The sequence below is a fragment of the Heterodontus francisci genome, chromosome 2 (assembly GCF_036365525.1).
Source record: "Heterodontus francisci isolate sHetFra1 chromosome 2, sHetFra1.hap1, whole genome shotgun sequence".
Taxonomy (NCBI): Eukaryota; Metazoa; Chordata; class Chondrichthyes; order Heterodontiformes; family Heterodontidae; genus Heterodontus; species Heterodontus francisci.
Genome location: NC_090372.1, coordinates 88,408,542 through 88,432,374, shown reverse-complemented (window position 1 = coordinate 88,432,374; position 23,833 = coordinate 88,408,542). Strand labels below are relative to the sequence as shown.

The window sequence follows — 23,833 nt, the reverse complement described above, 5'->3', positions numbered from 1 at the left end:
TAGCATTAAAGTGTTATAAATTCAGCGATATGGCTTTCAACCCCTCAGCACATCTTCCATTCTTGTTCCACCAGGCTTAGATGTCAAAAAATATAGCCTATGGTGACAGCGAACATTGGGTCCTAATATTAATCAGCCTATGGAGATAGATTACATCATATTCCACATATAAAGCAACATAAATTAGTTCTGAAATAATAACGGAAAACTGTGGAAATACTCAGCAGGTCTGGGTCTGGCAGGTTGTTTGAGAGCGAAACAAAGCCAATGGGCTGAATTTTGACCAGTGGCAGGATTTGGAGCAGCATATTGCCAGTGGCGGCCAATTAAGAGGCCACCGCAGCGCCGCTATCCAATTAAGGATGGAAGTCCGCCCCCAGCAGCTGCCAGCCCAATCAGGGGGCCGGAAACTTAGCAGCCTCAGCAGTGCCACCGCTAGTGGTGGCCATTACTGAGGTTGCAGCTACAAGAAGAAAGCATCTCAATGGCTGGGCACCCACAGAAACAGATAAGTTGGGTTGGGGGAAGCCAGGGCATGGCTTTAGACCCCAGCGATTGGGTTGGGATGGGAGGGGGGGTGGTGTTGTGAAGCACCGGTGGTGCCGTTGCCGCAAGGATGGCCATTGCTGCTGGGGGGCCCTTCTGTGGGCCATGGAGTGCCACGCCACCCCTGGAGCCCACTGGAAGGCCGGTAGGTTTCACTCGGCAGTCTCCCCAAGCAGCAGTAGGACCACCCGCGCTGAGCCACCAATTTTCCCACAACTGGCGGTATGGAAGATGTTGGGTTCCCCTCCAGATGCGTTACCCACCATTTTGCAACCCACTCCCTCCCAGCTCATTGTCAATTGGCCGGGAAAATTCTGGACAACATTTCAGGTTTGTGACCTTTCATTAGAACTGCTTTTCACAAGAAGGAAAATAGAAAGTAATGAAGGTGAACAAGGTAGAAGAGACAAATGGCAATCCTGTCGGTGAGAAGAGCAGTGCTTCTTCAAGGTGGGCATTCCTGGAAGAGAAGTGGCAGTGAATTAAACAGTAATACAAAATACAGCAGATGCTGGAAATCTGGAATAAAAACAGAAAATGCTGGAAATACTCAGCAGGTCTGGCAGCATCTGTGGAGAGATAAACAGAGTTAATGGGCTGGATTTTAAAGCCTTTCCACTGTCGGGAACAGTGGCAGGGAGGGCAAAGAAGATTGGTGCAATGGAGGCCTGCCACCAACCCCGAAGGCGGCAAGCCCTGTGCCGATCTCGGCGGCGAGTCCTTGTGGCATCCACCCTGCTGCTCGGCAACAGGACCCACACTAAAATATGTTAATACCTACTAACCAAGTAGGCCGTAGCAATTCAGCCATCACATTCCAATCTTTATTTGGGCAGCTGACAATGCCACGCCTTCAAATCCCTGTTCGGGGAAACAAGGTGCGACATCTGTGGGGAGGGGGGAGGAGGTGATTTTCTCTGTGAGTGGGGGAGGGGGGGTAGGGGAGTGGGGTGACATTACTGAGGATTGGTCAGGGGGTGTGATGGGAAGGGATAAAGTACACAGGTGCGAACTTTGTCGGGGGAAAAGGTCAAATTTTCAATATCTGTATTCCGGAGGGGGGGGGGGGGGGGGGAAAGGGCAGAAATGTTGTGATATGCCATGGGGGGGTTGGGGGCAGGTGCAAGAGAGCATGATTAGGTTATTTTATTCAGTTTCATGAAACTTTACATTACCTGGCCCTTTAAAATGCACATTGAGAGCCCTTGAAAAATGGCAACGGCACCTGCACACTGGCGCCGGACACCGTTGCCGGTGACAGCCCACCCGCCCCGCCACATCACCGCGGGGGGGGGGCACCGCGATCATGCAAATGAGCCGCCGCGTTTGAAATCATGGTGGCTCCGTGACGTGATCCCAATGTGTGTGGGTTGCATTTTTTTACGTCTGCCGCCTACTTCAGCGGCAGAGTCTTAAAATGCAACCCAATGCTTCAGGTCGATGAGCAGAAATGAGTTCTGTTTGTGGTACATAATGTTCTGTCTCTAAAGTGAGACAAGAGACCTCTTATCCAGTTGGAGTATACCTTTATGAACTCCTGGCACTAATCCACTTTTTAGATTAGATTAGAGATACAGCACTGAAACAGGCCCTTCGGCCCACCGAGTCTGTGCCGACCATCAACCACCCATTTATACTAATCCTACACTAATCCCATATTCCTACCAAACATCCCCACCTGTCCCTATATTTCCCTACCACCTACCTATACTAGTGACAATTTATAATGGCCAATTTACCTATCAACCTGCAAGTCTTTTGGCTTGTGGGAGGAAACCGGAGCACCCGGAGAAAACCCACGCAGACACAGGGAGAACTTGCAAACTCCACACAGGCAGTACCCAGAATCGAACCCGGGTCCCTGGAGCTGTGAGGCTGCAGTGCTAACCACTGCGCCACTGTGCCGCCCCTTATCTTAGTCATTTTTAATGTGTGGTAACTCAAAGCTAAGATTATAATTTCAACATAAAGTAATCGATCCTCATCCATTTTTCTTATAGGTTGCTAAGCCCAACAAAAGGGAGCAGAAATAAAATCAACATATAATCATTAATTCAAGGAGCTTCGGTTATCATGTCACTTTGACTGTGTACGTTAATTTGATCCCCTCATGCTCACAAGCTTAATAATTCCTCCAAGACATTTGTAGCATTATTCCTAATTTAAGATTTAACAAAGTAAAACATCAGCCCCTTTACAAAGGAGCCTGTGACAGACCACACGGGTTGGGCTACTACTCCCACCACCAAAAGGGCCAGGCAGGAGGTTTTCTGGATGAATGGGGCAGGTGAGCATGAGAGATGCCATTGGCCCCCTGCACCCACCAACGTCAGATCCATGCAATCCAGGTGCCCTCTCTACTCCTGCAAATTCGTCTTTGCAGACAGACTTGTTTATTAACAGTACAGTACACCATTTTGGCTATGGTACAAATGTGACCATTTTCTTGGGTATATCACTTTGGGGCATCAGCAAGCCTGAATCTAGCGTAACCACTGGGATTGCATATCATGGATTTTCAAAACTGAAGTTTTTTTTCATTCTCCTTCTCCATGGAGCTGCCTTATCTGGTGACATTTGCATGCATTTACTTAAAATAATCCTCAGCAGTGACCATTTGTTTGTAAAGCAGATCCATAACCTGTACAGTAATTTAGAACCAAAGGTCACACTACATTGGAAGAAAAGGTGACTAAGACCACAAGCCCTCACAAGAATCATTGATGTTATAAGAATGCTCAAGTGTTGTCTCTTTCTACACGATTTATTGCAATGGTTGCATTATAAGAGAATACTGTAATAACTGATCTACAATTTATTGTTTACCATGGCCATTTTTCAAAAAAGAACATGTAAAATAGAGCATAAGGAAGAAAAAAAAGATATAGAGGTAGAAAAGGTCATAAACTGTCATAAAAATGAAAGGCATCATATAAAGCAAAGAGATAGGATTAATAGCCTGCATTGTTTTGTATTAGCTCCCACAATACCAAATAAAACCTGCTTTTAGTTGGAGAATATCTTTTTTGAAATATATGTTTTTGTAATGTAGAGGCAAGCAAAGAAAATGTGAATAACTAGGAATATTTATTACTAACACTAGCAAAATTTCACCTGCCTTTCTTTACTGAAAAGATACTGAAGAAAAAAACAGTATAAAATGTCTAGAAGATTTCCCTTGCTCTTATTGGCAGAGATGCTTGACAAGACAACCAACAGCCATTTCCAGGGTGAAAGTACAGGAAAACCACTGGTGTTGATATGTTTGGTGTCATGCTCCGAAGGTGCCGTGATGAAATAAACAATGAACTGGAGGAATTATGACAATAAAAAGTCAACTGTTAAACTCAACCCCAAGAAAATCGGCACATTTGTACCACAGCCAAAATGGAGTAGATGTCAAGTGACCCCTCCTGTACTGTCAATAATCAAGTCCGTTTACAAAGATGAAACTCATTAACTGCATCTGAATTAATTCTGGGGAAAACCCATTGAAATTGAAAGGAGTCTATTACATGTTGTTGACTCCTATCTGCATGAATGAATTAACAAAGGTTCTGTAAGACAGACTGACTCCACAGCCCAAACCAAGATGAACATGTGTGAAGTAGCACCATTCAAACGGAATTGCCCCCAGCCAACAGATAGCAATAGTTTCCGTATCCTGTACCATTGTGTGGTCACACCAAGGGAGAGGGCCCTGGGTCACCTGACAGAGGCACAAATGTGATGGATTTTTACCTTAAAAGGTAGCCCTCTGGAGAGAGAGGGAAGATCAAGCAAAGACCGCAGAAAGCCAGTTCCAGCCAAAGGCTGTGAGATTGGTCCAGCTAAAGAAGTCTGCTACTGATACTATACCTCAACTTGAGAACTTAAAATATGACCACCACATCCAGACTGAAGTTTTAACCACCAGAAATCTACAATACCTCAGCAAGTTCACGACTGCAACCACCAGGCCTTCATCTTTGAAAATATTTTCCTCCTGAGAAGATTCAACAGGTTCCCGTGAACCACAAACTCTTACATTACTTGGGACTTTAATTGTATCCTTACCCTTTCCCTTCTATTCATCTATGTGTGTGATGACCTGTATGTAGGATGACCTGTAAAGTGCTTAAAGAGAAACAGGAGATGGTTAACTGCTTTAAGTGATATTACCATGAGATGATGTGAAGAAACATACAAAATTAATGACATTTTAACAGACACAGAGAATGTGTGAGGAGGTGGGTGGGGTTACAGCATTTCTGAGGTGTAACAGAATCCAGCAGTCAAAAAGAAGAAAAAAAAAATCAGGCCGATGACCCTGCCAGCATGGTATACCAATGGAGAGACGCAATGCCAAATACCAACCTATCTTCCTTTCTCCTTCAACCACTGTCTTCCTCAATCAACATCACCAGCTTCTCCCGCCGTAAATAAAGTTGGAATTAGTTTGAAGTTATTAAAGTCAATTAAAGTCCTAGGGTTGCAAAGTGTCTATATGAAAGGAAGCTGAAATTGGACCTTGTTGTGTCCATTTTCCAGGCAGAAAATAAATGCAAAGATGTCGAATTTAGGGAGCCAACCTCCCACGTCGAAGTAATGTCAGGAACACATCTGATGCCATGCTAATTAGAACACTGTAAAGACATCTGTGCCAGCTATCTAAAACAGGCATTAGACGTAGGACACTTGAATAGGCGAATAGGGGCCTAATGTCTGTTTTAGGACAAAAATGGAAATTGGTGCACCCTGAACGAAGCCTCTCGACTGCCTCCCCATCCCCTACCATTTAAGAATCACTTGGGGCCCTCAGTCAGTGTCCTAGCTAGCTGATTTCACTGCCCACCAACTAACAAACTTCCTCGGAGGCTATGACTGGCGCCAGCAGCTGGTTGATGCCATCTTAGTAAGTCCGTCGTACCAATTTGCTGTGGTTCTGTCACCAGTCTCATTATGTGTGTAGTGTGCCTTGTGGCAGGATCATTTCCAGGCCAAGGTGCTGTTCCTCAAGCTTATGTTGAACTTCATTGGAACAGTGTAAAAGGCCAAAGGTGGAGACGTCAGAGTGGCAGTGGGATGGGCAAAAGGCAGGGAGTTCATGGCTGCAAGCACTTACAGAGTGCTAGAATTTCCTGAATATTTGCACCAAGAGATGTATGGAATTGGGGCATTAAGAAAATACCCAGTGTAAAAGGTCAAGGAAACTCAAGTGGCAAGTATGATGTGACATAATTATGCTGCACCCAAATTTCCTCACTCTTTTACACCAGCCTTTCGATCAAGGCTTATAATGGTTCCACCCCAAAGTAGAGTCTTAGACAGAAATTTCCTGTAATTACACTGGTTCAAAGTGGGTGCAGAAATAAGCCCAAAATTCTGGGTGCAGCTGAAATTGACGTCATATTCCTGAAGTTTCTGATTTTTTAAATTGATCCCCAGAGCCCTGCACTGAATCTGTTTACATTTTTCTGGCATCAGTCACATTAAAGATTGAAAAGCTGCCCAATTGTAGCTTCTTAGACATGTGCCGAATACACACGACTGATGGTTAAATGAGTTGAAAATTTAATTTTTATACTTAAAGAAGGAAAATATGATGTAAGTTCAATGCTTTCCTTGGGCTCTGATTGTTTAGGCTGATTTGCATCCATTTTTACGTTCACAATATTTGAACGCAACTTGACATCAACAGAAGGGGCGCATTTTCAGGTCTAACTTCAGGGTTGGACGCACAGAGGAAATTCCAGGCCACTGTGCTTAATGTGAAGGAACGACAAGTTACATAGCTTGAAATGTTAATTAAAGAAGCACTATATGGTGGGTTCAACGTTTTCCTTAGGCCCCAATTATTAATGCTGATTACTGTTTGTTTATGCCCATTTTTATATTCCAGCACATGCCAATCAAATCAGCAGGAAACATGGGTGTAAATGGACATTGGCAAAATGGGCGCACAACTGGGCATAATTTCAGGTGTAACTTCCTGATATGCCAACACAGGAAATTCCAGGGTGGCAAAGCAGTCAACAAATCTTTCACAAATGCAGAAGATAGCACACTTGTCCTTTTGAAATGCTGTTCAGTGATCATGTTTTTTCCAGTTCTGATAAAGTTCTCTGAACAATTAACCTGGTATATCCTCTGCACAAATGCTGACTGATCACATCTGGAATTAAAATCTAGTCTAGTGGTGATCATGAAACCATTTTGATCGTTATAAAAACTTATCTGGTTCACGAATGTCTTTTAGGGAAGGCAATCTGCCATCCTCACCTGGTCTGGCCTACATGTGACCCCAGACCCATAGCATTGTGTTTGACTCTTAAATGCCCTCTGAAATGGCCCAGCAAGCCACTCAGTTGTATCAAACTGTTACAAAGTCTAAGAAAAGGAATGAAACCAGACGGACCACCCAGCATCGACCTAGGCACCAGAAGCGACAAAGGCAAACCCAGCCCCGCTGACCATGCAAAGTCCTCATGACTAACATCATTTGGCTTTTGCCAAAATTGAGAGAGCTGTCCCACAGACTAGTCAAACAACAGCCTGACATACTCAGGCTCACAGAATTACACCTTGCAGACAAGGTCCCAGACACCACCATCACCATCCCTGGGTATGTCCTGTCCCACCGGCAGGACAGACCCACCAGAGGTGGCAGCAGAGTGGTATACAGTCAAGAGTGAGTTGCTCTGGGAGTCCTCAACATTGTCTCCATACCCCATGAAGTCTCATGGCATCAGGTCAAACATGGGCAAAGAAACCTCCTGCTGATTACCACCTACCGCCCCCGCCCCTTGGCTGATGAATCAGTGCTTCTCCATGTTGAACACCAATTGGAAGAAGCACTGAAGGTAGCAAGGGTACAAAATGTACTCTGGTTGGGGACTTCAACGTCCGTCACCAAGAGAGTGGCTTGGTAGCACCATTATGGACCGAGCTGGCCGAGTCCTAAAGGACATACCTGCTAGACTGGGTCAGTTGCAGGTGGTGAGGGAACCTACAACAGGGAAAAACTTATTTAACATTGTCCTCACCAACCTGCCTGTCGCAGATGCATCTGCCCACGACAGTATTGGTAGGACCATGGTGCAGTCCCTGTGGAGACAAAGTCTCGCCTTCACACTGAGGGGACCCACCATCGTGTTGTGTGGCACTACCACCATGCTAAATGGGATAGATTTCAAACAGATCTAGCAACTCAAAACTGGGCATCCATGAAGCGCTGTGGGCCATCAGCAGCAGCAGAATTGTACTCAACCACAATCTGTAACCTCAAGGCCCGGCATATCCCCCACTCTACCATTACCATCAAGCCTGGGGGACCAGCCCTGGAACAATGAAGAGTGCAGGACGGCATGCCAGGAGCAGCACCAGGCAAACCTAAAAATGAGGTGTCAGCCTGGTGAAGCTACACCACAGTACTCCTTGCATGCAATGGAAAGGGCTAAGCGATCCCGAAACCGACAGATCAGATCTAAGCTCTGCAGTCCTGTCACATCCAGTCGTGAGTGGTGGTGGACAATTAAACCACTAACTGGAGGAGGGGGCTCCACAAAAATCCCCATCCTCTGTGATAGGAGGGTCCAGCACATCAGTAGAAAAGACAAGGCTGAAGCATTTGAATCCATCTTCAGCCAGATGTGCCGAGTGAATGATCCATCCCGGCCTCCTGCTGCAGTCCCCAGCATCACAGATGCCGGTCTTCAGCCAATTCAAATTACTCCACGTGATATCAAGAAACGGCTAAAGGCGTGGATACTGCAAAGGCTATGGGCCCCGACAACATTCCGGCAATAGGACTGAAGATTCGTGCTCCAGAAATAGCCGCACCCCTGGCCAAGATGTTCCGTTATAGCTACAAGGCTGACATCAAGCTGGCAATGTGGAAAATTGCCCAGGTATGTCCTGTCACACAAAAAGCAGGACAAATCCAACCCAGCCAATTACCACCCTATCTCAGTCTACTCCCGATCATCAGCAAAGTGATGGATGGGGTTGTTGACAGTGCTATCAAGCGGCACCTGCCCAGCAATAACCTGCTCACTGATGCTCAGTTTGGGTTCTGCCAGGGCCACTCGGCTCCTGACCTCATTACAGCCTTCGTTCAAACATGGACAAAAGAGCTGAACTCAAGATGTGAGGTGAGAGTGACTGCACTTGATATCAAGGCAGCATTTGACCGAGTATGGCATCAAGGAGCCCTAGCAAAACTGGAGTCAATGGGAATCAGGGGGAAAACTCTCTGCTGATTGGAGTCATATCTAGCACAAAGGAAGATGGTTATAGTTATTGGAGGTCAATCATGTCAGTCCCAGGACATTCCTGTAGGAGTTCCTCAGGGTATTGTCAGAGATCCAATCATCTTCAACTGCTTCATCAATGACCTTCCTTCCACCATATGGTCAGAAGTGAGGCTGTTCGCTGATGATTGCACAATGTTCAGCACCATTCGCAACTCCTCAGATGCTGAAGCAGTCCATGTCCATATGCAGCAAGACCTGGACAATATCCAGGCATGGGCTGATAAGTAGCAAGTAACATTCGTGCCACAGAAGTGCCAGCCAATGACCATCTCAATCAAGACAGAATCTAACCATCTCCCCTTGACATTCAATGGCATTACCATCACTGAATCCCCAACTATCAATATCCTGGCAGTCACCATTGTCTAGAAACTAACTGGACCAGACACATATATGCTGTGGCTTCAAGAGCAGGTCAAAGGCTGGGAATTCTGCAGCAAGTAACTCACCTCCTGTCTCCCCAATGCCTGTCCACCATCTACAAGGCATAAGTCAGGAGTGTGATGGAATACCCTCCACTTGCCTGGATGGGTGCAGCTACAAAAGCACCCAAGAAGCCTGACACTATCCAGGACAAAGCAGCCCACTGAATTGGCACCCCATCCCCCACCTTCAACATTCACTCCCTCCAACACCGACGCACAGTAGCAGCAGTGTGTACCATCTACCAGATGCACTGCAGCAACTCACCAAGGCTCCTTCTACAGCACCTTCCAAACTGACGACCTCTACCACCTGGAAGAACAAGGTCAGCAAATGCTCGGGAACACCACCACCTGCAAGTTCCCCTCCAAGCTACACACCATCCTGACTTGGAACCATATCGCCGTTCCTTCACTGTCGTTGAGTCAAAATCCTGGAATTCCCTCCCTAAGAGCCCTGTTGGTGTACCTACACCCCAAGGACTGCAGCGGTTCAAGAAGGCAGCTCACCACCACCTTCTCAAGGGCAATTAAAGATGGTCAATAATTTCTGGCCTAGCCAGCGATGCTCACATCCCCCAAACGAATAAAAAAAAATCTGCTAATTGTTTCTGTTGCGAACTATATGGATTTTGGTGGTTCATGTCCTTGTTACCAACAATCTGCCCTGCATCTGAGGCAATAAAAATTATTGCACAAATATGTATAGCTATGTCGTCAATGTACTCTCCTGTAAATGAGGTGTTAAGAATATATACAATAATATCAGTGTGAAAAGCAGCACACCATTTTAATATTCGCATTCCTAACAGCTTAACAAAGTGCTTCGTGGAATTAATTGCTTTTGGAGTGCTCTGCTATTACTAGCACCACTGATGCTGCCATAATTTGTGGTGGTTCAAGTTATGTTCAGTACATAAAATTAAAAAGGATTTACACAAACACTTGTGAAAAATGTTTTATTATAATCACAAAATTGGAAAGCTCAAATTTAGCCAATTCAGTGGCCAAATCATTCCGTACAATTGATTTTTGGATATAATTGTAAAAAGGTTGTAGTTTAGAATTCAATCCATATTGAATCTAATGAAAGTCAATCATGGTAAAGAGTCCTAATCTTACCTGATGCATACTGGAGCTATTCCTCTCCAGCACTCACTCCAACTTCAATATTGTTGCAAAGCAGAACAAGACTAATTATATTTATAATATAATATCGCTCTACACCTCCATCCCCCACCAGGATGGTTTGAGGACTCTCCGCTTCTTCCTGGAACAGAGGCCAAACCAGTCCCCATCCACCACCACCCTCCTCCGCCTGACTGAACTTGTTCTCACATTGAACAACTTCTCCTTCAACTCCACGCACACCCTTCAAGTAAAAGGTGTCGCTATGGGTACCCGCATGGGTCCTAGTTATGCCTGTCTTTTTGTGGGATATGTCGAGCATTCTTTGTTCCAGTCCTACTCAGGCCCCCTCCCCCAACTGTTTTTCCGGTACATTGGTGACTGTATCGGTGCCGTTTCCTGCTCCCGCCCTGAACTGGAAAACTTTATCAACTTTGCTTTCAATTTCCACCCTTCTCTCACCTTTACATGGTCCATCTCTGACACTTCCCTTCCCTTCCTCGACTTCTCTGTCTCCATCTCTGGGGATAGGTTGTCTACTAATATCCATTATAAGCCCACCGACTCCCACAGCTACCTCGACTACACTTCTTCACACCCTACCTCGTGTAAGGACTCCATTCCATTGTCCCAGTTTCTCCGTCTCCGACGCATCTGCTCTGATGATGCTACCTTCCATGACGGTGCTTCTGATATGACCTCCTTTTTCCTCAACCGAGGATTTCCCCCCACTGTGGTTGACAGGGCCCTCAACCGTGTCCAGCCCAATCCCCGCACCTCTACCCTCACCCCTTCCCCTCCCTCCCAGAACCGTGACAGGGTTCCCCTTGTCCTCACTTTTCACCCCATCAGCCTCCATATCCAAAGCCATTTCCGCCACCTCCAGTGTGATGCCACTACCAGTCGCATCTTCCCCTCCCTTCCCCTGTCAGCATTCCGAAGGGATCATTCCCTCCGCGACACCCTGGTCCACTCCTCCATTACCCCCACCACCTCACCCCCGTCCCATGGCACCTTCCCCTGCAATTGCAGGAGGTGTAATACCTGCCCATTTACCTCCTCTCTCCTCACTATCCCAGGCCCCAAACACACCTTTCAGGTGAAGCAGCGATTTACTTGTACTTCTTTCAATTTAGTATACTGTATTCGCTGCTCACAGTGTGGTCTCCTCTACATTGGGGAGACCAAGCGCAGACTGGGTGACCGCTTTGCGGAACATCTCCGCTCAGTCCGCAAGCAGGACCCTGAGCTTCCGGTTGCTTGCCATTTCAACACTCCCCCCTGCTCTCATGCTCACATCTCTGTCCTGGGATTGCTGCAGTGTTCCAGTGAACATCAACGCAAGCACAAGGAACAGCATCTCATCTACCGATTAGGCACACTACAGCCTGCCGGACTGAACATTGAGTTCAATAATTTCAGAGCATGACAGCCCCCCATTTTACTTTCATTTTTAGTTACTTTTTCTTCCTTTTTTTTACATTCTTTTTTACATTTTTAACAATTTTTTTTTTCCATTTATTTCATTCATCTTAGTTTGTTCACTTTGCTTACCCACTGTTTTTTTTTTCAGGTTTGCACTTGCTGCTGTTCAATATTCAGTGTATTAATACCTAATCTGTACTAATGCTTTGTCTTTCAACACACCATTAACATATTGTTTGCCTTTGCTCCGTGACCGTTTGGTCAGCTATGTAGCCTGGTCCAATCTAGACCTCCTTTTTATCTCTTGCCCCACCCCCACCTCACTTGCTTATAACCTGTGACTTTTCTAATATTTGTCAGTTCCGAAGAAGGGTCACTGACCCGAAACTTTAACTCTGCTTCTCTTTCCACAGATGCTGCCAGACCCGCTGAGTGGTTCCAGCATTTCTTGTTTTTAATACACTATTAACAATTTGTGGTTGAAACTGGATTTCCAATGTTTGATGTTGCATGTTAAAAATGTGATCACATTAAATGAAAGTAAACACCTCTGGGGTGGGGGTGCGGGGGTGGGGGGGATGAATTTGTAACCCCTAAAAGGAAGGGTGTGTGGATTGGATGGGAAGTTACAGTGTTAAAAATCTAAATCCTGTCCTCAATCTGCTCACTTCCAAATTTAAAGATATAATGAGGCTCAATGCCTCATTTAACACACTGTTTTAAGTTTAACTCTGGACTGCCCAACAGCTACAGGGAGGTAAGGCCTGCTGAATCCAGGAGGTAAGTGCATTTCCAATTACCCACTGGATCCAGCATTGCAGCCTTGCCAAATCCCTGCGACCAAACAACTCCCCTCCCCCTACCCTCCTCCGACCTCTCTGATCTCCTTTGGATCCCTGCCGAGAATTCCAACTTCGCCCTCGAGGCCATCAATCTCCACTCCCCCACCCCCCCACCACTCCTTTCTGATGCTGGATCCCTCACTCAGGCACTAAGTGCCTTTGAGTGAGGGACCAGCACCCCCCACCCCGAGCCAGAAGCAGCCCACACAGTTTGCCATGCCATGCTTCCCAGGCATCAACAGGGCCACCAGCTGTTGGATAATCACCTTAAGGATGATGTTCCTTTAAGAACTCAATATTCTAATGAGCTAGTATCAGGATGTAGTCATGTGACTACAAGCCAGAGTCACTCTGCAACTGTAACACACAGAAGGAGGTTCTGTAAATAGTTTGTTCTGTACTATATATAATAGTTTAGCTGTTAATAAACCTGTTTGAGATCTTCAGCAAACTGGACTCCACACATCTCATTTATGTTGCATTAGACAACATAAAGAACTCATTACATGGTGGCAGCTGTGGTGAAAAGACAAAGTCTAAGTCTGAAGACCACAGGTAAAACAGCTTTGAAAATGACCCTTCCTGCAGCCACTAGAGAGAAAGTTAAAAAGAAATACTGGCCGAAAGAGTGGAAAGAAAGAAGAACTTACCTCCAGTTGTAGAAGACAGAGCACAGAAAGATAGGCTGCAAGTAAATTCCTGCTATCAGGTGAGTCATTGTGCCAATGGTTGAGGGATACTGGTTTAAAAAAAAACAAGCTTTGAAGTGCTTAAAAGGTTGAATTTTTTTTTCAAAGGCTCCTTTAAAAAAAAAGAAAAGACCCAATTCCTCTCCCAGGCTGATTGAGGTCAGCGCCATTACAGGAGGCATCCGATAGCAAAAAGTGTGGTGAAACCCCGAATACTGTAGAGTCTCCATTCAGGCAGCCAAAGTTTAAAAAAACATTAAACCACTCAAGTGTGAAGAACAGTCTTCACTCACACAGACCGAGCTAAAAAACATTAAAGCACTCGTGTGTGAAGAACATAAACAAACTCTAGCCAAAAAAAAGCAATTGAACTGCCTATTGAACAGCTAACAGCTATGTGAACAGACAAGCTTAAGTGCTGCAAGCAAGATAAACAGAGAACACTGTCAAACACCTGTTACTCACCATCCAGGCAGCTAGTCTAAATAACAGAGAATTTCTGAAAGGGGAAACAACAGAGCTGACCAGTCAAATATAGAGCAGAAAGCAAAATAAAAGCAGCAAGATGGATACCAAATTTCCCAGCATGAACTGGAAGGTCACTCATATCCTATCCAAGTTCAAACTTTTAAAACAAAAAATGCAGTAATGCTTCACAGACCAAGTGACCAACCAGAGAAACTGGCTGTAATAATAATGATAGCATTTGGAAATGAGTGATTACACAGAATCAATGCCTCTGGCTTATCTGAAGAGGACCAGAAAGATCCCACAAAGATACGGAAAGTACTAGAAGAGCAACTCCAATTAAGAGTGAATTTTAGAATTCACCACCTGGAATTGATGTCCTCCAAGCAACAGTCACAGGAATCAATAGACCAGTTGGTCAATAAATACTGTACTAAGGGCAACGAATGCGATTTCTCCAAAACTGAGCTGTCAGAGCGAATAATAGAGCTGGTGATTGTCTCAACACCTACTGAAGCATTTTCAGAAAGACCTCTTTGGGAAAAAGAAGGGTCACAGCATTGATGTGCTGCTAGAAGATGGCAGAAAATACGAAACAATTGTAGCTGGACAACAGCATCTGCATACACTAGGTGCAGCCAAAAGTATCGGCACAATAACCAGGTTGAAAACAGCAAGCAAGCTGTGTGGTAAGTGTGGTTTGTCCCACTCACCGCTCAGTTGTCCTGCATTTCAAGACCTGTGCAAGTCGTGTGGTTCAAAAGGACACTAGGCCGCCTATGCAAGAAATCTGGCTCCAAAAATGCAGCCAGAAGTCATAGTAGCACACAAACAAAGAAGACAGGTGCAGCAACAGGGCAACAGCTGTAAAGAAAGCGCTGGAGACCTGCGTAAATGTGAGCCGATACACGAAGTCCACAGCAAAACAAACTTGAGACAAGACTCAGGCAGGAATGATTCTCAGCCAGAAGACAAGCAGGCATTTCACATTGTGAACCTGACACATTGTGTTGATGAAGTCAAACAACTGGAAGCTTTTGCTACCATTAACATCATGTGCCGAAAGAAAGTTGGCAAACACACACTCAGGACTCAGATTGACACCAGAGATAATGCAAATATACTACAAGTCCGAATTCTGAAGGGTATGTACCGGACTTGTTGGAAATTAATGATACAACCAACAACTGCAAAATTATCTGCATACAATGGATTACCCATCCCATGCAGTGGTACATTAACATTGCAAGGCAACTATGGCAAGTCGGCCATGGAAACCGCAAATATTTTACCCGGTAGACATGAGCGGACCAGCAGTAGCAAGACTACCAGCATGTAAGGATCTCAACATCATTTAACTATTCATGAGATCACCAAGACACCCATTACAGCAGAAGAGACCAAAGGCACCCGCATTGAGTCACAGTTCCTCCAGGATCTCAGTAGTTTTGATTTGGAGAGTATCAGCCCCTTCTCAGAGAAGCCACATCAAGAGAATGAAGCTCCAAATTCAGATTGTGAAAGTTCTTGATCAATGGGCAGCGTCTGATCATGTTTTATCAACTCAGAATAAGAGATTGACATTGTGATCACTGAGAAGCAAAGGCTGGTAAATCTCCAAGGACCAGAACCCGCACGCTGACTCTGGCCAGCATCAAACGGTGCAGCATGGAAACCCAACAACAGCACAACTATGTCGCGCCTTCACTTCTACTATCCAGAGAACCACCAGTACCACAACGAGCCAGAATGGACTGGTACCTCCATGAGGCCAAGTACCCCTTCCTCAACAAGTCCTCGACCTTGAGCCCCAGGCTTTCAGACATGGAGTATGTGGAGAGGCAAAGGACACACAATGTCCTGAAGAGGCAGAGGGGAATGAGTCTGAGACATTGTCTGTTGGTTCTTCAAGGTGAGGTGCCGGAACTTTCCAAGAATGACGAGGCCTCAAAAGTTGTCATCCAGAGAAAAGCAACAGATTGTATTAGCTGGCTGAAGGCAGAGCAACAGAAACTGAATGCAGGCAGGGAGAAACTTCAGAAAAAACAGCAACAGTTGAGATGCAAATTCCCCGAGCAAGAGTTGTCAAACCACCAAAATGATATATGGACTTTTAAGCCTCTGCACTTCTAAATTTCACAATCCCAATCCTTGTACCTGTAAATGTTGTAATCTCTATCCTGTCATCTGATGTTATGTGTTTTCACTTATAGCGTGCAAAACTTATCTTTGGAAAGAAAGGGGATGTTGTATGCTCGCCTTAAGAGTGATGTCCCTTTAAGAACTCAGTATGCTAATGAGCTAGTACCAGGATGTAGTCCTGTAACTACAAGCCGGAGTCACTCGGCAACTATAACATCCAGATGAGGGTTCTGTAAATAGTTTGCTCTGTACCGTATATAATAGTTTAGCTATTCATAAACCTGTTTGAAATCTTCAGCAAACTGGACTCCACGCATCTCATTTATGTTGCATGAGACAACATAAAGAACTCATTATACCTGCCACATGGGTAATTGTGGCTGCAGGGGGGGGGCCTTAATTGGGGGTTAATTACCTAGTTAAGGGCCTCAATTGGCAGCAGGGTGGGAGACCATTCACAGGCCTTCCCACCCGGAACTAAATCATGGCAGAGACAGGGTCCCCCTCCAGCTACCATCCAACCAATTTTATGCTCTCCCAGCCTACAAACCCGCTGCAGGAGACAGCATAAAACTCCACCTAAGTTGTAGGCTGTTCAGTGAGGTTCTACAGAATTAGTTGTTAAAAAAAGCACAGAAGAAACAGCTTTTTGGCTACGTTCTCTCACAGAGTATTTTGGCAATTCCTGACCTACAAAATAACTGTAGAATTTAGCAGATGCATCATCAACTTGTTTTTAGAGCAGTGAGATAACAGCTGTATGATATTGGCCTAAATATTTCAGTCAGCGGTGAACTGACAGCGCTCACCATTGACTTCAAAGAAAGCTGCCCACAATGATCTAGTGAGTTCTGTGATGAGGATTTCACCTTTCCTGATGTTAGCTGACTGCAGGTGATATCTAGCATCCAGCAATAGTGGTGTCATCTAACAGGGTAAACAGTCAATCACAGGGAAGAATCCTCATAAACAGTAAACCAGGAAGTAACAAGAAGGTTTTAATCATTTATTTCTTATAATTTTACAGAAAGTGAAATATGATTGGGACATACACAGGGGATTAAAGTCAAAGTTGAAATATCAGAAACAAACTCTAAAAATTGTATTATTTTAAAAATCTTTGGAATTTCTATTGTGGGAGAAAAGCACTTAAAATAACCATTATGACGAGAGAAAAAGTACTCAGCAAACTAATGGGACTAGAGGCTGACAAGTCCCCTGGACCTGATGGCCTGCACCCAAGGGTCTTAAAAGAAGTGACTGCAGAGATAGTAGATGCATTGGTTGTAATCTTCCAAAATTCCCTAGATTCTGGAAAAGTACCAGCAAATGTAACACCTGTTTCAAGGAAGGAGAGAAACAGAAAGCAGGAAACTGTAGGCCGGTTAGCCTAACATCTGTCATTGGAATCCATCATTAAGGAAGTAGTAGCAGAACATTTAGAAAATCATAATACAATCAAGCAGAGTCAAGATGGTTTTATGAAAGGGAAATTATGTTTGACAAATTTATTAGAATTCTTTGAGGATGTAATCAGCAGGGTGGATAAAGGGGAACCAGTAGATGTAGTGTATTTGGTTTTCCAAAAGGCATTCAATAAGTTGCCACATAAAAGGTTACTACACAAGATAAGAGCTCATGGTGTTGGGGGTAATCTATTAGCATGGATAGAGGATTGGCTAACTAACAGAAAACAGAGTTGGGATAAATGGGGCACTTTCAGGTTGGCAAACTATAACTAGTGGGGTGTCACAGAGATCAGTGCTGGGGCCTCAACTATTTACAATCTATATTAATGACTTGGATGAAGGGACAGAGTGTATTGTAGCCAGATTTGCTGACGATACAAAGATAGGTGGGAAAGCAACTTGTGAGGAGGACACAGAGAATCTGCAAAGGAATATAGATAGGTTAAGTGAGTGGGAAAAAAATTTGGCAATGGAGTATAATATGGGAAAATGTGAGGTTATCCACGTTGGTAGGAAGAATAGAAGAGCAAGTATTATTTAAATGGAGGGAGACTACAGGATGCTGCAGTACAGAGGGATCTGGGCATTCTTGCACATGAATCACAAAAAAGTTAGCATGCAGGTACAGTAAATAATTAGGAAGGCAGAAGAATGCTGACCTTTATTGCAAGGGGGATGGAGTATAAAAGTAGGGAAGTCTTACTACAACTGTACAGGGTGTTGGTGAGACCACACCTACAGTACTGTGTACACTTTTAGTCTTATTTGAGGAGGGGTAAACTTGTATTGGAGGCAGTTCAGAAAAGATTCACTAGGTTGATTCCTGGGATGAAGGAGTTGTCTTAAGAGGAAAGGTTGAGCAGGTTGGGTCTATACTCATAGGAGTTTAGAAGAATAAGAGGTGATCTTATTGACACATAGAAGATTCTGAGGGGGCTTGACAGGGTAGATGCTGAGAGGATGTTTCCCCTCGTGGGCGAATCTAGAACTAGGAGGCACAGTTTCGGAATAAGAGGTCACCCATTTAAAATGGAAACGAGGAGGAATTTCTTCTTTCAGAGGGTCATTAATCTTTGGACTTCTCTATCCCGGACAGCAATGGAGGTTGGGTCATTGAATATATTCAAGGCTGAGCTAGACAGATTTTTGATCTACAAGGGAATCAAGGGTTATGGGGGGGGCGGGGGCAGACAGGAAAGTGGAGTTAAGGCCCGAATTAGATCAGCCATGATCTTATTGAATGGTGGAGCAGGTTTGAGTGGCTGTTTGGCCTACTCCTGCTCCTATTTCTTATGCTCTTAGGTGATTATGATCTTATTGAATGGCGGATTAGGCTTGAGAGGCTGTATGGCCTACACCTGCTCCTATATCTTATGTTCTTATGTTCTAATGAATGGAGAAATTTGACATAGCAAAAATATAAAATTGTTTTTTGGGGACAGAAAAATTGTTCATCATTAATTATGACTGATTTCGCCATTTTAAAAAACCCAGTTACACCTCATTCAACAGCATGCAACTTTTCCAAAGGTTCTTACAGTGATAATAGTAGTATAAAAAGTGGAAGTTCAAATCAATTCCGTGCTTTCTAATTGTTTTTAATTTGAGAGGACTTCAACAGCTCACTCGTTGGAGGAACGGGGAATCACCAGCAATTTCTGGATTCTGTGTTTAACTGTACATGTGTGGGTGCCTGAAGTTACTGTCATTTTCATAGAGTAATGACAGCAAACGCAGACAGTTTTGGCATCACTGCAATCACAAAATCTGGACCATTTCTCTTTCACAGGGCTACTTTTATACTACAAACCCAGCAGGGTGATAATTTCCTCTGGTAACACACTATTCACATACAATTCTTTTGTGCATTGTTTAATGAAGTCAGTAGCCCAGTTTAATGAAGCTTTAATATGTTACCAGAGGAAAATAAACCCCAGCATGAGCTTGCCAATTGGCTCTCATTTATGACACCCCTGCACAGATCACAACACTACCTTTAAAATAAAGGTACTACCAGGAAAATAAGAACACTGTTTGTTTCCATCTATCCATGCTTTCCCATTTTATCCCCCTCTCTCAATCGCTTTTCTTTTCACTTGCTACATTTTCTTTGATCTACCTTACACTTATTTCATTACATAGATTTATTTATCACTTTGCTTCTGTTGATCATGTTGCTAGTCTGGTCATCCCCCGAACAGCCAGTCCTTCCTATCTGTAACCCGTAAACCACAATAACTGACCCCAGTGACCAACTCATCCATTACAGGAGTGCGTCAGTGCACTTCGCGGATCATAAAAGCAAAATTTCCACAATTCAAAAATTCCATACATACAGATTACAAAAAATATAATTAACTTACCAAATGTGATACAACTATAGTCCAAACCAGCTATCAGACAATGCAAAATTTCATGGACGTGGTTTCAGTATTTACTTAAGTAATATAACAGCTGAAAACAATGTAATAAACTCTGTAGCCTGGATTGTTCTTTTGCAAGTGATCAATGCTGTAAGTGCAGTGGAGCAGAAGTTGTGCCTGGTTGACTGACACAGCGTGGAACCCACAGGATTTTCCTGGGTTAGCACAAGTTGAATATTCTCGACAAGCTCCCAGTATTATCAATGCTTCTGATTGGGTGCAGGCGCATTGCTGCAGGATTGAAATCCTTGTAGCAGTTTAAGAAATAGGAGCAGGAGTAGGCCATTTGGCCCTTCAAGTCTGCTCCACCATTTAATATGATCATGATTGATCATAGCTTTTATTTTTATTTTGAAATTTAATTTTCTTTCTTTTTAGCCTCCTGTCTCACCTTCCCTTTGTAATTTTATAACTTGAAAACTGTGTTTTTATCGATTCTTTCTCTGCTGTTTGACTGTTTCTGATATATGTGTATTTATGCAATACCTCTTCTTAACTTTTTAATCAAAAATATTAATTTGTATTTATTCAATACTTATTTTTACCTTTTTAATCAAAAAGATATATGTTTTTAAGAGGTAATTAATGTCTCCATGGGTCACTTATACGCCAACACTGCCTTGCTCACTGTGAACCTGTTTACGAATGAGGTCTTATATGTTGTTCATTTTCCAATGCAGCAGTCTGCTGCTGGTCCTCCGATCCCACTCTTGATAAAGAGGACAAAAAAACTTTGTAAATCCCACAGGGAGAAAGGGGAAGAGATTCACTAGGATGAATACAAGAAGCTGCAGAAACACATAAAAAGGTGGTCAGAAAGGCAAAGAGCGACCTCAAAAAGAAACAATTGCTGCAGAGGGAAAATAGTAGAGTGAGAAAGTCTTTCAGTATTTCAGTGGTAATTGGGCTATCAGAGGTGAGGTGAGAACCAGGATCAAAAAAGATAAACACAAGATTGTAAATATTCTGAATAGTTACTTACTACAAATATTCACAGAGAAAGACATGGGCAGCAAACCCTTCCAAAACACTAATGATCGAAGCAAAGGTAAAGAACTCTAGGTAAATGACATGGGAAATCCTATATTGGCTAAACGGGCTCTGACCCAATAAATCCTTAAGCAGATATGTCATTTATCCCAGATTGCTAAGAGACTAGGGAGATAACCATTACAAGGGAAAACTGGGCACCATAGATGGACCAATAGAGTGGAAATAGGCTGATGTGGTACCCATATTTAGAAACAGGCACAGGAAACTGCAGCCCCATCAGTCTTATTTCTATCCCATGTAAAATAATGCAACTGATTACAAAGAATAATGTTGATGATTTTACACTAATAACCTAGTTAAAGGCAATTAACATGGATTCAGCAGAAGTTGCTGATCTCTTTGAGAAAATTATATCCCAGGTGAATTTTGGAAAGTCCAATGACGTATTTTACTTAGACATTGGGATTGGAGAAAGTTTCATACGAAATTAGGCTGAAAGCTGTAGGGAATCTTGGCAAATTTTTTTTAAATGAATAAGAAATTGGCTGAGGGGAGAAAACAATGGAGGATGCAAGGTAATATCTGTGGATCAGCTTTGGGAATATTGCTGTTTCTAATTTACATCAATGACTTGGATTCAGAAGCACAATGTAAATTAGTCAAATTTGCAGACAATTCCAATCTTGGAAGGACAGTGGAATCAGAGGAGGCAACTTAGCAATATGTCTGTGGGTAAAACATCAGACGAACTTTAATACAGATTAATGCAAAGTACTGCATATAGGAAGAAAAAATAGGCTACATAGTATTTACATCATAGAAACAGGCCATTCAGCCCAACAGATCCATGCCAATGTTAGTGATCCATACAAGCCCCCTCCCTTCTTTATCTAACACCATCAGTATATCCTTCTATTCCTTCCTCCCTCATGCTTTTAGCTAGCTTTCCCTTAATGCATCTATGCTAGTCACCTCAACTACTCCTTGTGTTACTGAGTTCCACATTCTAACCAGTCTCTGAGTAAAGATGTTTCTCTTGAATCCCCTATTGGAATTATTAGTCTATATCTTATATTTATGCCCCTTAGTTCTGGTCTCCCCTGCAAGTGGAAACATCTTCTCTATGACCACCCAGCAAATGTTTTTCATAATCTTAAAGACCTCTATCAGATCACTCCTCAGTCTTTCACCCCTCAGTCTTTTTTCTAGAGAAAAGAATCCCAGTCTATTCAATCTTTCCTGATATCTTTATTCTCTTAGTTCTGGTATCATTCTCATAAATCTTTTCTGCATCATCTCCAGTGCCTCTATATCCTTTCTATAATATGGAGATCACAGCTGTTCACAGCAATCCAAGTGTGATCTAACCAAGGTTCTATACAGCTTTAATATAACTTCACTGTTTTTCAATTCTATCCCTCTAAAAATTAAGCCAGTGTGTGATTTTTTATGACCTTATAAATCTTTATGGCTACTTTTAGTGATTTGTGTATCAGTACCCCTAGATCCCACTGCTCCTTTACTCCATTTAGACAGTTATTTTCCAAGGAGTATATGGCCTCCTTATTCTTCCTACCAAAATGCACTACTTCATACTTATCTGTATTGAAGTTCATTTGACAATTACTTGCTCATTCTGAAATTGTAGTCATGTCTTCCTATATTTTTATCACAGTCCTCCTCTGTATTAGCTACTGCCCCCAATTTGGCATCAACTGCTAATTTTGAAACTGCTTTTCTGATCCTTGAGTCCAGATGACACACACACTCCATGAGTGGTATAGAAATAACTAAGGATGAAGCTGAAAAAGATTTAGGAGGTTTTGCAGACTCACCATATCCAGCCAATGCAGAGCAACAACGAACAAAACAACTAGAATGTTGAATACAGCAAAATACAAGTCAAAGAACTGTACTCTGATCAGAGGGCACCTTGTGTACTGTGCCAGTTCTGGTCACCTAGCAACAATAGCGACATTTAAGTGTTGAAGATAGTGCAGAAAAGAGCCTCAAGACTGAGCCCAAGTGTCAAAGCCTATTTATGAGAAAATATTGGAAAAGGCTAGACTTTTCAACCTTGAAAGAAGGCATTTGAGTAATTTTATTGAGGTATATAGGATGGTAACTGGTATGGCAAAAGCAAATCCAGAAAATTACTTTAAATTAAAATGCACAGGTTCAAACTAATGAAAGGTAAATTTAGGATTGATGTCAAGAAGTTCGTCGGAATAACATCTGAATTTTAGATGGTAAGCAAGAGAACCTCTTTGAAAAAGTGAGATTATGCACTGTAGATGATCATCCAAAGTCAAATAAACATCATAGTGTGGGACAGGAAAGGGTGGGGAATTTTCTCTTTAAATGAAGATTGCGTTTGCCCATTATGTACTCCCATTTTGCTTCAGTTCTTTTTTTATGAATAGATGCCAAATTCTAGCACTGTTGCGAATACAGAAAAATACACAGACTGCAAAATTGGGCTCTGTAGCGCCACTGATGCTGGCGCTGTGGAAGACCCTAAGTAAGAAAAGTGTTGTGCTTCTGGTGTGGCCCACATGGTGCTCCATGGTAGGAAGCATGCACTGGAAGTGTCAAGAATGGTTATATCTTGACATCAAATTAGCTGGAACTTGAACTGCATAGGTCCAGTGTACGCATGTGCTAATCACTATCAGCTGAACAAAGGAAGATGGTTGTGCTTGTTGGAGGTCAATCATCTCAGCCCCAGGACATCACTGCAGGAGATCCCCAGGGTACTGTCCTAAGCCCCACCAATTTCAGCTGCTTCATCAATGACCTTCCCTCCATCATACGGTCAGAAGTGGGGATGTTTTCTGATGATTGCATAGTGTTCAGTACCATTCCATTCGCAACTCCTCAGTTACAGAAGCTGTCTGTGTGCAGCAAGACCTGGACAACATTCGTACTTGGGCTGATAAGTGGCGAGTGACATTCGTACCGAACAAGTGCTAGGTAATGAGCATCGCCAACA

The 23,833-nt window shown here is 43.4% G+C and overlaps 1 protein-coding gene across 3 annotated transcripts in view; it reads right to left on the bottom strand.

Annotated features, from left to right (window-relative positions):
* The window catches only part of LOC137385236 (zinc finger protein 385D-like), an 812,282-nt gene extending 789,562 nt beyond the window's left edge, over positions 1-22,720 (bottom strand). For all 3 annotated transcript variants that reach the window (XM_068060224.1, XM_068060229.1, XM_068008611.1), the window contains exon 1: positions 22,677-22,720. The gene's annotated coding sequence lies outside the window, so the exon portion shown is untranslated. The remainder of the gene's footprint in view (positions 1-22,676) is intronic.
* Between the last annotated feature and the right edge of the window lie 1,113 nt (positions 22,721-23,833).